General features: G+C 36.7%; 2 pseudogenes; both read left to right on the forward strand.

The window, feature by feature from the left end:
• The first annotated feature begins 8343 nt into the window (after positions 1–8343).
• Positions 8344–11176, forward strand: LOC102131227 (protein PET117 homolog, mitochondrial pseudogene; annotated as a pseudogene).
• A 189-nt stretch (positions 11177–11365) lies between these two features.
• On the forward strand, positions 11366–12679 carry LOC102131624 (cysteine-rich protein 2-binding protein pseudogene; annotated as a pseudogene).
• The last annotated feature ends 630 nt before the right edge of the window (positions 12680–13309 follow it).

Genomic DNA, 13309 nt, shown 5'->3' on the forward strand with positions numbered 1-13309 from the left:
ATCTAGACCACAAAATTATTTATCAGATATGTTTGTCTATCAAAAAAACTTAAATGTAAAGTGTCAAAGTCAAAACTTTGCTGCTTTAAATAATTTTAGTCCACTAAAGAGCAATGAGAAAGAAACTAAACATATGGTAACATAATATATCCAAGGACTACCTCTAAACCAGGCATCAGCAATGTTTTTCGATAAAGGACCAGATAGTAAATATTTTAGTCTTTGCAAGCCATGCAGGTCTCTGTTACAACCACTCAATTCTGACACAGACAATACATAAATGAGTGAGTGTGGTGTCACAATAAAACTTTACTTGTGTACTCTAAAATTTGAATTTCCTTTAATTTTCACTGGTCATGAAATGTGGTTTCACTTCTGATTTTTTCAAGCATTTATGAATGTAACAATCATTCTTAGCTTGTGGGCTGGATACACTGAGACCAGGCAGGCAGCAGTCTAGAGCTGGCACAAAGGCAGTTGTTTGCTGCCTCCTATGCTAAACTACTCTTGCAGTCTCCTTACGCATAGTGAGATTTCGAAAGAGAGAGGAGTTGTGATTCCAAAACTGAAGGAGATTCACTCAAATGTGCTGTGTTTTGTTCCAGTTGTTACGGTTGCTGTTTGGGGGAAATCACATGTAGGAAGTAGAGCCATTTAAAGATCAGAGTTGTGGCAGATGAACAAGGCAAAGATCAGTGAAGTAGTGCAAATGGGAGGAAGAATTGCTATACAGTTAACCAGCAAGAATTATGTCATTTATAAGATAATGAGGGAGACAGGGGACACTTATTTTAAGCACCAGACATATTCAGAAGCAGATAGGTCAGAAAGATAACATCAGTCACCTAAGGCCTAATTACATCTCCTTCAGCTACCATCTCGATTAAATGATTCTTTTTAAATGAGCTGATTCAAATGCTTCATGTTCAATAGTTAAAATGTACCTAAAACAGTTAAAAGGTACATAAGAAGAGAGAATGCAGATCTGGATGTTCTATTTTTCTATTTACAGCAGAAGACTGAAGGAGCCTCCATTTCTAGCAAACCAGGCTTTCCTTTCAAAAGAATTTCTGCACCCAGACTGCTGACTATTGCCAGAGAAAACCACACAATTGTGCAGGTGGGACTGACGCAAAACCTTTTATCCTTGGTGGCTAGATCCTTCTGCATGTCCTCAAAAGCCACACAGAGTTCTTCACCCTTCTCAAGGGCTACTCCAGCCCCTCCCTCTCTCCAGCTTTCCTTTCTGCCAATGACCTTGTTTCTGTTTCACAGAGAAATTGAAGCTGTCAGGAAGAATAGTCTTCAACTTCTGCCCTCTGAGTGACAAACATCAGGATCTTGTTTCCCTCCTTCTCTCAAGTCTCAGAAGATGAAATAGCCCTTTGTCTCATTTCAAGCCAGTCTCTCCTCCTGTGACCTTTATTCCAACTACCGTCTCCTGCTTCAAAGGGAGTAAGAACTCTATTCATCTATTATTATCCTCTCTCTTCTGGATTTTCAAATCTCTCTTTCCCTGCTCCTTCTCCACAGCCTGTGAATACACTCAGCTCTATCCTGGGTTAAAAACAAATACACAGTCTTCCGTCCCCTCCAACCTGGTGTCATCCACCAGCTACCTGCCACCTTCTCTCTCAGCCTTCACATCAAGTCCTTCAAACATCGACATTCTCATTCCCACATCTCCATCTCCCACTCACTGTCATGGGCCCCCATGGTACACCACGGCACAGAAACATCTTGGGCAAATATCCCCAATATCCTTGCATCCTTTGCATTAAATGTGTAATTTTATTGTATTAATATAAAATTGTAAACATAAATATCCTTTATTCCTCAATGGTTTAGTTATACTATTTTTAATTCTCATTAAATAAGTTCAAACTAAAATTTAAATTTTGATATGACCTTCTTTTAAAATCTCTGACAAAATGGCATGCAATGAGAATGCAACATGTAAATTTATATATGTTTAAGTCAATTTGGGGTTTAAATTGACCAAAATTTGGACCACACTAGTTTCACCATGAGATAATCACTCACTCATAATTCCAGTGCTTAAAACACACACACACACAAAAAATAAATAAAAATTTATTTTCTCTTTTTAAACAATTTCTGTTATGTCTGTTTTTAAAGTAATAATTGAAATTCAGTAGAACTGTAGGAAATAAGATTTTTTCATACTTTCATTTCTCACAGTTATTGTAATTGCCACTAATTCTGCTAGAACTTTACCCATATACAACATATATGTGTAGGTATGTGTGTGTGTAACCTAGTTACAAATCATAACTAATTTTTTTCAGTTCACCTTCTACCTGGCACCTTCTTAACATTTGATGAAACTGTCTTATTTCTCTCTTGAAACTCCCATTTCTCTTGTTTAATTACAGGGATTTTAAAAAGTTATCTTAAAGTCCTCCTTTACTATCTTTAGTACTATATTTCCTTCAGTACTATACTTCAAATGATGAATAAAATCTGCAAATGTTACAATCTGCTTCTTCTCTTACACATTATACTCTAAAAGGTTAGTTTAAGCAGTCATTACAGCTCAGCTGGACGGCTACATTAGACTTCTGACTAGTAGTCCAGCCTTTATTCTTGTCCCTCTTTAATATATATTTCATACTGCAACTAGTATAATTGTTTTTCCAATAAAATATAGTCATGGCACTTCTGCAGCTGAAGTCCTCCAATGACTTTCTTGTGCCCACAGGATGAAGTTCGTACTAAACTGTAGGACTCTACGTGATTTGGCCCCTGCCTAACTTGTCATTCTTACCTTTCACCAAGCCACCCTTTCATATCCTCGATGCAGCAATTTTAAACTATGTATAGTTTCAGACAGAACTTGCTCCTTCTACCTGGATTTCCACCATCATATCCTCTCCTTCCTGTCTCTAGAGTATGTTTAATAAGCATCTTATCTTTCAACACTCAGTTTAAATATTACCATTTTTTACATGTTCCTGCCTTCAAGGATTTTTATTTTTTAATTCCTTTTATTTCAATAGGTTTTTGGGGAACAAGTGGTGTTTGGTTACATAAATAAGTTCTTTAGTAGTGACTTCTGAGATTTTGGTGCACTCATCACGTGAGCAGTATACACCGTACCCACGGTGTAGCCTTTCATCCCTCACCCCCTCCCAGCCTTTCCCCCGAGTCCCCAAAGTCCATTGTATCATTCTCACAAGCATTACCATTTAGATGAAAACTTTCTTTTACCCTAAATCATCAGGTAAAATTCACCATTCCAGTTTTACAGTTTCATGTATTTTATTTTTATTTTCATACCTATCTACACTTAATGAACTATAAGCTATTTGAAAGAAGAGATTGAGACTGAGCTGTTGCTATAACCCCAGGAAAGATTTTTATGGAATACTCTGTCTATTCATCTTTCTCATAAAATCCACCATTTACTGAGCATCTACTATGAGTTAGATATTATTCTAGATGTTGTATATGTGTGATATCATCTAATATCCACAATAATTTTATCCCAACTTTATGGAATTAAAAACTGAAACACTTAGATAGTTTAAGTAACTGATTCAAAGGTATACTGCTAGTAAATATAGAGCCACAATTCCAATTTAAGTATCACAGTTTCTCCCACAAGGTAGCTCTGATTTAGCATTTAATATTGTTATTATTTATTCTACCCTATGTGAAATAACTGATTTATATACCATTGTCAATAAAAGAAAATGGATCCAACTATCTTTTTTCAGCTTGAGATATTATTCAATATTACAATCTTCTTTTTTTTTTTTTTCACCAGATCTGCCTACATGAAAACCAGAAGAGAACAGTACCTCTTTTACCAATCAATGTTTTAGGTTATTTTATCAAGTTTAGAAGAAAATATGAAGCCAGTGAATTCTAGGAGAATTTTCAGACCAATGAGCTCCTCTAAATGCATCCTGCCTTTTCTTGAGAGCAATTTTGTAGACGTGAAGGAAATGTTCCTTCATGCTGGTCCATTAATTATGCGCTTCTCCCATCTACCAAGCAGAACCATGTAGATTTACAAAGTTGTGTGTTACCCTGGCTGTTTCACTAAAATGTCATATCATTATAAAGTAATTTGCGATGTTCTAGCTATAATTCTAATGTTCTACATATGTCCTAGCTTAGTCCTAATTTGCTAGCTATTTTTTTTATCAGAAAAATAGCTGTAAGTTCCCAGTAAATGGAATATTTGTGTTCAGTTTATGTCATAATTTTGAACTCTGGAAAAAAGTAAATTGAAGCCACAGAAATATCTCCTTATAACTTTCTTGGTGATTAATTAATGTTTACCAAGTATAATTTCTCTAAAATTATATACTAACTCATCACATCTTTTACTCTAGTTAAATCATTTATATCATTGTCTATACCTCTGAATTTCCATCTTGAATCTTAATACTACAGTGTAGACATTAAATGTATTTATATTTGTGGGGCCAAGAGAATGAGAAAGTATTTACATTTGCAAACTGGAATTGCACATAACATTGTTTACCTGCAATAATGGACAATAATAACAGTGTGCCAAGAGAACACCAATTATGAACTAAGCAGGAAATATATCCTGTGAGTTGAACACTAAAATAATCCATTTTATTTATAAATATGTAGTAGAGTAATTTTCTTTAAAAGACAAAATTGAAAGGAAATTAGCAACAGTTCTTTTATTCATAAGAGAGAAGTTAAATACGTTATCTATAAATAAAAATTTAAGGCAATAATGGAAACAGCAGTATAAAGAGGAAAAATACTGCCACCAGCACAGTGGATCTAGTGAAGGCTTGTGAAGCAATAGTTTTTCTACATGCAACTTTACCTCTTTGCCTCAGCAATAACCATCCTATTCTAGAGAGGTAATACATTTTTCCAGAATAATCTGATCATCATTGTTGATTTAAAGGAATCATTAAAAATGGCCTATTCTTTAAAATGTGCTTCAACAATTGCTGAATAATCCCTTCTGTGTGTTTGACTTGTTACAAAGTATTACATATAGAGCAATAACTATTTATTGAAAGCCTACTATATATCTAGAATTTATAAACCAATGCTTCTGTACACTTTCAATTACTTTATGTTAGTTCTAATTTTCTTTGATGTTGACTAAACATCATCTCAATAGAACCCAACATAGTCAAATACCCTTGCAGTTAAAACATCAAAGTAAAAATATCCTGCTTTGGTTAACCCCTGCGCAAGGGGCTAAGCTCATTATATATTATAAATCTTGCTATTCCAGAGCTCACAGTGTTGCTGGGAGGGAAGAGGCAAGGGATTATGGTAGCGGGCCATCACATATAGCCAGAAGCAATCCTACATGTTGCTCGGGTACTCGACTCATTAAACACCTTCAACTTGACTTGAATGAGAAATTCTAAGCTCTTATAAAATTAATTAAAAATAAAACAATTTTCAAAGCCAAGACTATCGTCTGGACTGCTCTTTTTATAGTAGTCTATTTCACGAGTTCCATTATGCCTCTATCATCAAGTAACTTGTTTATAAACCCAGAGTTTTGGAGAAACTTTCTTAATGCAAGGTACAAATTCTTCTTTTTAGAGATCTATCTTTAAGAAAGTGTTTTACATCCCTAAATATATTCTTAAACCCTAAATCCATCATCTAATATCTATAAAATTCATAATTCTTAACCACAGCTTTAAAAAGCAATGGGTAAAGTACATTTATTCTGTTCTAGGAAGGGTGCTATGAATTTTATCTCTAATTGCATATTTTGAACACTATAAGAACCACATTAAATTGATTACACTATTAAAATAATACTGCAAAATTACAACCCCAGCCTTACAGATGAAGAAACTGAACCAAAAGGCACAGAGATTATGTAAACTTAAAATTTGGTCTAAGCAATCTTGCTTCACAGCCCATACTGCTAATAAATATATTATTTCCTCCTAAGAGTTGAATAAGGTATAGACTGAAGTAGTTTTATAATACACGATACATAGATAGATAGATGATTGATGGATAGATAGATAGCCTTATAATCCTTTAAATTTACTTAGATATTTCTATCATACATGAGCTTGACTGAGTTGCCATGACCTCCTAGAAAATACGAGGTCCATGCTATCTATTTTATCATATACTTCAGAAACTATTGAACATCGGCTTTCTCCTTACCAAAGATTTTATGTTCTGAGTATTATCTACCTGGCCAAAATTAATACTGCAAATGGAAACGTTAATAACTCTTTTAATGTCATTTATATTTATTACCTAATATTACCTAATGTAAATTCTGCATTCCAAATATTCATTCTAGAAAAGCTCCTTTTGTCGTATCCAGGACTGAACTTTATTGAAACAGAAATAAAAGAACTTACTCACTCTACATTAGTGGATAGATAATAATTATAACCAATTTTAGAAGCCAACTAAAAACTACTAAAAATTAGCAGTAAATAAGAGTTTTAGCTGCCTCCTGCCATGACCCAAGCTTATTTAAAGATCAAGTATATGGGGAAATATTTTCCTATCAGTTTTGTTTCTTAAAACCCTGTTTCAAAAATCTGATGCCTTTGCTAAAACTAACATTAGTCCCCCAAAAACCTTCCAGCCATCTTCTAAAACCACAGTTCTCAAAGTGTGGTCTTGGGATTCTCAGGACCCTGTCTAGGGGTCTAGGAAGTTAAAACTACTTTCAAAATAATACTAAAACATCATTTGTATTTTTTACTCACCCTTCCTTAAATGTACATTAAGTTTCATAGAGACTACATAATGTGGGAGATCATAACAGAGTGCAGAAGGTAATGTGAGAATTCAGCTGTCTTTTATCAGCCAGATATTAAAGAAAATTTCAAAAATGTTTTAAAAAAGCCCTCATACTCACTAATTGTTTTATTATCACTATAGTTATTTTTAATAAAAATGTATTATTTATGTTAACAGGTATGGGCTTATTGCTCTTTTTAGATTAATAAACACATACATGTATATTCAATTTTCCCAGCTTCAATTACCATAATAAAGATACATATCATATACATAAACAAAAGCTCTTTTAAGAGTATAAAGGGGTTGGCTGGGCACCATGGCTCACGCCTATAATCCCGGCACTTTGGGAGGCTGAGGCAGGCAGATCACAAGGTCAGAAAATTGAGACCATCTTGGCTAATACAGTGAAATCCCATCTCTACTAAAAATACAAAAAAATTAGCTGGGCATGGTGGCAGGCGCCTGTAGTCCCAGCTACTCGGGAGGCTGAGGCAGGAGAATGGTGTGAACCTGGGAGGCGGAGCTTGCAGTGAGCCAAGATTGCACCACTGCACTCCAGCCTGAGTGACAGAGCGAGACTCCGTCTCAAAAGAAAAAAAAATAGGAGTATAAAGGGGTCCTGAGAACGAAATGTTTGAGAACTACTGATGTAAAATATTCATAACCTGTTTTCTCTAGCTCCTTCTAGTCTTTGTGCTTAGCTTATTAACCATTATCATCCTTGATATGTTGTTCCACTTCAGGTTTTCTGTTACTTGACAAAGTCTAAGATATTGCAGTGTCTTCTGATTCTTACTTGTGAACAGACAAATTAGTCTCAGTCAACAATTCCACCCTAGGAAATGATATATCAGATGGTGCTATTACACAACAGACTTCACAGAATCTGTTCTGAAAAAATGTCATCATGAAAGTCTAGGAGCTTTATTGTTAAAGAAAGAACTTCTTGGTATATGAGAATTTTCATGTTGTTACTGTGTAAGATGATGAGTTTTCTTAAAATTATTTAGACACTTGGCAAATCAGACTCAATACTGGGCCTTCTGCAATTCCAATAAAAAATAAAGACTGGCCGGCCCATCTAAGTGCCCTACTTGGAGTCTGGCCTGAATGAGTCAAACAGAAAGAAGTATTCCTTCACCTCTCAACAGTTGTTAACATTCTTTCCTTACTACTCCTTTCTGAAACATTCTCTTGCTTTATAATTGACCCACCACACCCTACTAAGTCAACTGTAATCTCTAATTACAACCTGTCCACTCCTTGAACAAAGGTCTTCCACTCATTTCTCCTCAGTCCTTTTCACTACTTATCCCACACTGGTATACATATATCAGCTATGTACAAATGACTCCCACACCACAAGTCAAGCTTTGACTTAGCTTATCCATGCAAGACCACAACTGTTGAATCACCCCAGATAAGTATATTGCTAGCTCCTCTCCTAACATATGCAACCAAAATCATTACTTTCACCACAAACAGCAAAACTTAAACTGTTCCTCTTACTCTATTCACTGGTTCTCAACTGTGTGTGATTTTGCCCCCAGGGGACATTTGGCAATTTCTAGAGACTTTTTTGTTTTGTTTTGTTTTCACAACCAGGAAATGGGGTTTCTACTGGCATCCAATGGATGGAGGCCACTGATGCTGCGAATAACCTACAATGTACAGGACAGACAAATAATTATCTGACTCACAATGTTAACAGTGCTGAAGTTACAACACATTTCTCTATTCCCATCACTTCCTCATCTCCCCTCCAGCCAGGAAAATGATTCGCATCTCTGGCATAGATGTTGACACCAGGATCCCATATAAGCTGGATTTGAAAGTAAAGTGGCTGGAGGTTTTGGATCAACAGAAACCTGAATACAGTAGAACAACCTCCAAGAAGAAGGTGGGCTTGGGAATCAAATGGGCAATGATTGAAACCAATGTTAAATTTGGAAGTTTCAACTGAAATATCAAAATATTAAAAATTCTGCATTGGAAAGGGGGTGCTAAACCATATAAAAATTTTAATGAATTTGGTTAATGACTGATTCCGTGATTCTCTCAAATGCCTCAGCCTTTTTGAAGTTTAAAAATAGTCATGAGAGCAAAAGTAGAAACTATCTTCGCATGGAAAAAAAATGTCTTTGTGGATTACTGCTTCCATCCTCAAGCCCTACCTCTTGTAGAACAAAAGAAAGTTGACAGCTGTTTGTGCCTCATCGCAAACTGGTGAGAGGGAGTTTATAGGGATTGCCTAGAGTTTGATGAGTCTTATGTATTATGGAGACATAGCAGCCTATTGCTTGACTCATACACAGAAAATCTAGGGATTGGGATGGTCTGGCCAGCAGCTTTAGGAGCATGTTGCTGCTGATTTATTATCTACTAATTTATTATCTGCTGATTTATTGTCTGAGTCAAGAATGTGTTTATGCTTCCTATGGACCAGATGAGGGTCAGCCAGCATGTGAGTTGTATTAGAGCCTCCCCTATACGGACTGCCTGTGCTGAGGCCTCAGCAGACAAGAGTTAAAGGTGAACCAAATAATTGCTAAGAGCTACAGAGGAAGTAAGTGACCAGAGGAAATAGGGAAACTTTTATCTGTATCAAGGAACTCAAGGGAACTATAGATGAGATGATACACAAGGGTTTCCAATGACTCCACCAAAGTGCCCACTAAAGAATTAGCTTTTATCATCAGTCAGGCTCCAAGGGAGTAAAGTCATGTTAAAATGAGAACAAAGATAACGTTTCCATCTCCCTTCTCTCTCCTCTCTTCCCATTAGACTAACAAATTGAAGGAAGAGAAGAAATGCTAGGAGTTGAGCTTCCAGCACCCATTGCAGAGCAGACCCCAGCTTGGGAAGGGGTGGTGGGAGAATGGTTTTATACTTTAAATGACGTTCTAAGTTTTGTTATTTGACTACACATTTTTTTACCTAATTGAGACAAGTCATTTAAAGTGGTTATAACTCTTTCTCTTACTTGAGGATGAACGGAAGAGTTATGGAGCTTGCTCAAGTCTGCATCCAGTGGTAGGGAAAGTACTACTCCTACTGATCAGTATTACAAGATCACTGGGACACGATTCTTCAATAACGTTGCTTCTATGATTATAGACCCTGTATGTACATCAATGCCCAAAGCATGGGCAGTGAGGCAAAATCTGTATGCCCAACAATGTGAATGAATTTAGGAAGGAAAAACTAAAGAAGAGACCAGGGACATTGCCTGAATTTGGTGGAGTCATTGCATGACCCCCTAGTGGGAGGGGAGTAAATGCTGAGAAAATGTGAATATCACCCAAGTAAAAAACTCCCTCCTCTCCTTTGCTATCCATATGTAGGCAGTTGTCAAGTCCAGTTGAATTCACTTCCACAATATTCTGTATCAGTCCCTCTCCATTCTCTCTGCCCTCCTATTTTCTTTCTCACATTCTTATTTCTGGATCTCCTAGCTTGAATTTGTTCCACAAGATCTAACTGTCATTCTATCAGTCTATCAATCACTCTTCACTCAGTTTCAAGAGCTATATATATTCTTAAAGCAAAAGTTTGCATATATCATTCTCTAGTTGGGCAACCTTTTAGGGCATCTATTTTAACAGATAAAATCTAAACACTTCAGCATGGCATTCAGGGCTCTTCATGGTCTAGTCACTCACACACACACACACATACACAAACACACACGCAGACAAAATGTTTCTGTCATGCCAGACTGCTTGACATTGCCCAAATAGGCCATAAATTTTCTTATCACTATGATTTTTCTCATATTTTGACTCTAATCTGAAATATTTTTTCCTCTGCCCCACCTTGCATATACCTCCGCTCCTCCTGCTTTTGAAACCCTACTCGTTGTTCTAGGCCCAGCTTATATTAGAGTTCTGTGAAACATTATCTGGTCCCCAAGTCAGAATATTATTCCTTCTCTTTCCCCAGATATTTCTTTTATTGCACTTATTTCCACCACTTATTCTACTCTGACTTATAATATAGATCATTTTTGTTTGTATGTCTCCTCCCCCACTAGTTAGTAAATCTTTTGATGCCTTACCTATAATAGACAGTCAATAGATGTTTGTTGAACTAAATTAAATACTACTGACCAGCCTTGAGAGGTGGGAGAAAGAGGCCTTGGAAGCTGACACAGGGATGTCGAAGAGTTTGAACGCACTGCTGGGCCTCTCGGTGGTGATGCTGACAGCAGCCACGGTGGCCAGCATGCATCTGGAGCAATGGCAGGACCAGCAGAGGCTTCATGATGGAGTTATCAGAGACACTGAGAGACAAAATTAGAAAAAAAGTAAACATTCGTCTTTGGGGAGAACAGATTATTTTAACTGTGCAACTTGAAGCAGAAAGACAGAAGACGTTATTGGCAAAGGATTTCAAAAAACTTAACTTGAAATGAATGTGAAATATCAATGGGAGAGATGACATTGTGTGTGTGTGTGTGTCTGTGCCTGTTGATGGAGAATAGCTTAGTGGTATCTTAATCTTTTTTTAGTCACTATCTTTTTAAGCTTGATCAAATAAAGGACAGTGGATCATATATTGTAAATTACTGCTTTCAAAGTTCCTTATGTCTGAATAAAGAAGTATGGGTGTACAGTCTCCTGACGAGTTTCTGTCTGTGTGATCCTGGTAAAAGTCCTGTTAAGTTCACGGTCCAGAGCTTAGGATTGTGACTGAAAAGTGCTGCTAAACCTGTGAGAAGAAAGGAAGAGATAGTTATATCCACCTGAGTAGTTCGATCAGTCAACACAGTGATGGAGCCACAATAACATCTACCTCAGAAGGGCTGGATGAAAGTGAAGTGGAGAGAGAAACTCCCCTGATTGTCAAATTGGAGGATCAGACATCAGTAGATTTATGTCATGACTAGAGCAGGGATCCCCTAACAGCGATGAAGAAGATGTGTTGTGGATGGAGAAGCAGCTGTCCTGCTTCTGTGATAAGTTCCAAAAATGGATAAAAACAAGACAGCTGAGGGGACAGTTCAGTTATGTTAAGGGTGATAAATTTTTTTAGATTTACTTTTTCTGATTGCTCAGCAGATGGCAAGGAACAGTATAAAAGGCTGAGGCTGACATGGCAGCAAAGTCATCATGTTGGCAATGTACAATTTGTCTCTGGAAGGATGTGGACATCAAGGTTATTTCAGGTAGAACAAAGATATCTGTACTTTTATTGGGAAACATCGGACTTTTTTACTAGGGAAAAATAAAAAGACTTCAAACTGGTGGAGCACAGTAGCAGGTTGCCTCAGTGTGAGACGTCCCATATACTTTTGTTCAGGTGCTCAGGAATTTGGATAACCAGGATGGTGGAAGCTTGTTCATAACAAACCCTCAACATTGAAACCTAAGGAAAAAAAGTTGTCTGCCCCAAGTCTGAAGTAAAAGCAGCCTCAAAACCAACCTTAGATCCCATCATTACTGTTCAGGGACTTAGAGAACAGGCAAGTTAGAATCCTGTGGAATCTGCCATGGAATTAAAAGAGAAAAGGTCTTGAGCTCAGGAAGCAAAAGACATTAGAAGAGCCCAGAAAGAAGTGGCTGACTTTCTTGACAGAAGTATGTCTTCTATCCCTGTAAAATCCAAAGCCAAGGCCACAAGTCATATGTGATTCTTAAGAAAGAAGAGATTGACTTTTCATCTTTGAGCTCCTCTGACCATACCACATTGACAAGCCCATCTACTTCTCCTCTGGATTTCTCTGCGCCCCGCCACCCCCGCCCACCAGACAGCTGCCTCTCATTCGGTAATGCCTGGTTTTCTTTTAGAAGCAGATCTGATTCCAGATGTAATGCCCCTACAAGCTTTGTTCCATGATGATGATGAGATGGAAGGCAATGGAGCCATAGACCCAGGAATGGAGTATGTCTACAACATTGACACGTTGCTTAGGTGAGCAGTAAAAAAAAAAAAAAAAAAAAAGAGAGCGAGGATGTTCTTTTAAAGCCACTGAAACTTGGAGATAATTTGTTAGTACAGTATCACTTACCCTATTTAACTGATACAGGTAGGCAAAATTTAATCAATAACACATTTAATTGACAAAAAACTGAATCTCAGGGAAACTAAGGGACATTTTCAATATGGCATTTATTAGTCAGTTACTAGAAGGGTGGTAGGATTCATCACCAGATTTTCTGACTGTAAGTGTAAGACATTTTTCATCAACTTTAAAGGGGAAAAAAACCTTTAAAATGTATGTATTTAAATTTTACATTGAACACAATTGTATACATATACATATGTATATACATGCATATAATTGAAACAGCCTTTACAAAAATTATGGCAGTGAGAAAAATCTGACAGAGAAAAACAATGACAGTGAAAAAAATGTGACCTAACTGGCTCCATCTTGCTTCTAGCCTTCAAGTTGCCCTTGTTCATTCCTTGGTGCAGGCCAAGGTAACTATAGGAAGAATTTATTTTATAGTTTAACCTTCAAGCAAAGGTGATAACAGCCCCTTCCCAAAACTATCCTCTTTTTGCTTGGTGACCAAAACCACATTTGTAAAACTAACAAATT

Source organism: Macaca fascicularis, chromosome 3 (genome assembly GCF_037993035.2).
Source record: "Macaca fascicularis isolate 582-1 chromosome 3, T2T-MFA8v1.1".
Classification (NCBI taxonomy): domain Eukaryota; kingdom Metazoa; phylum Chordata; class Mammalia; order Primates; family Cercopithecidae; genus Macaca; species Macaca fascicularis.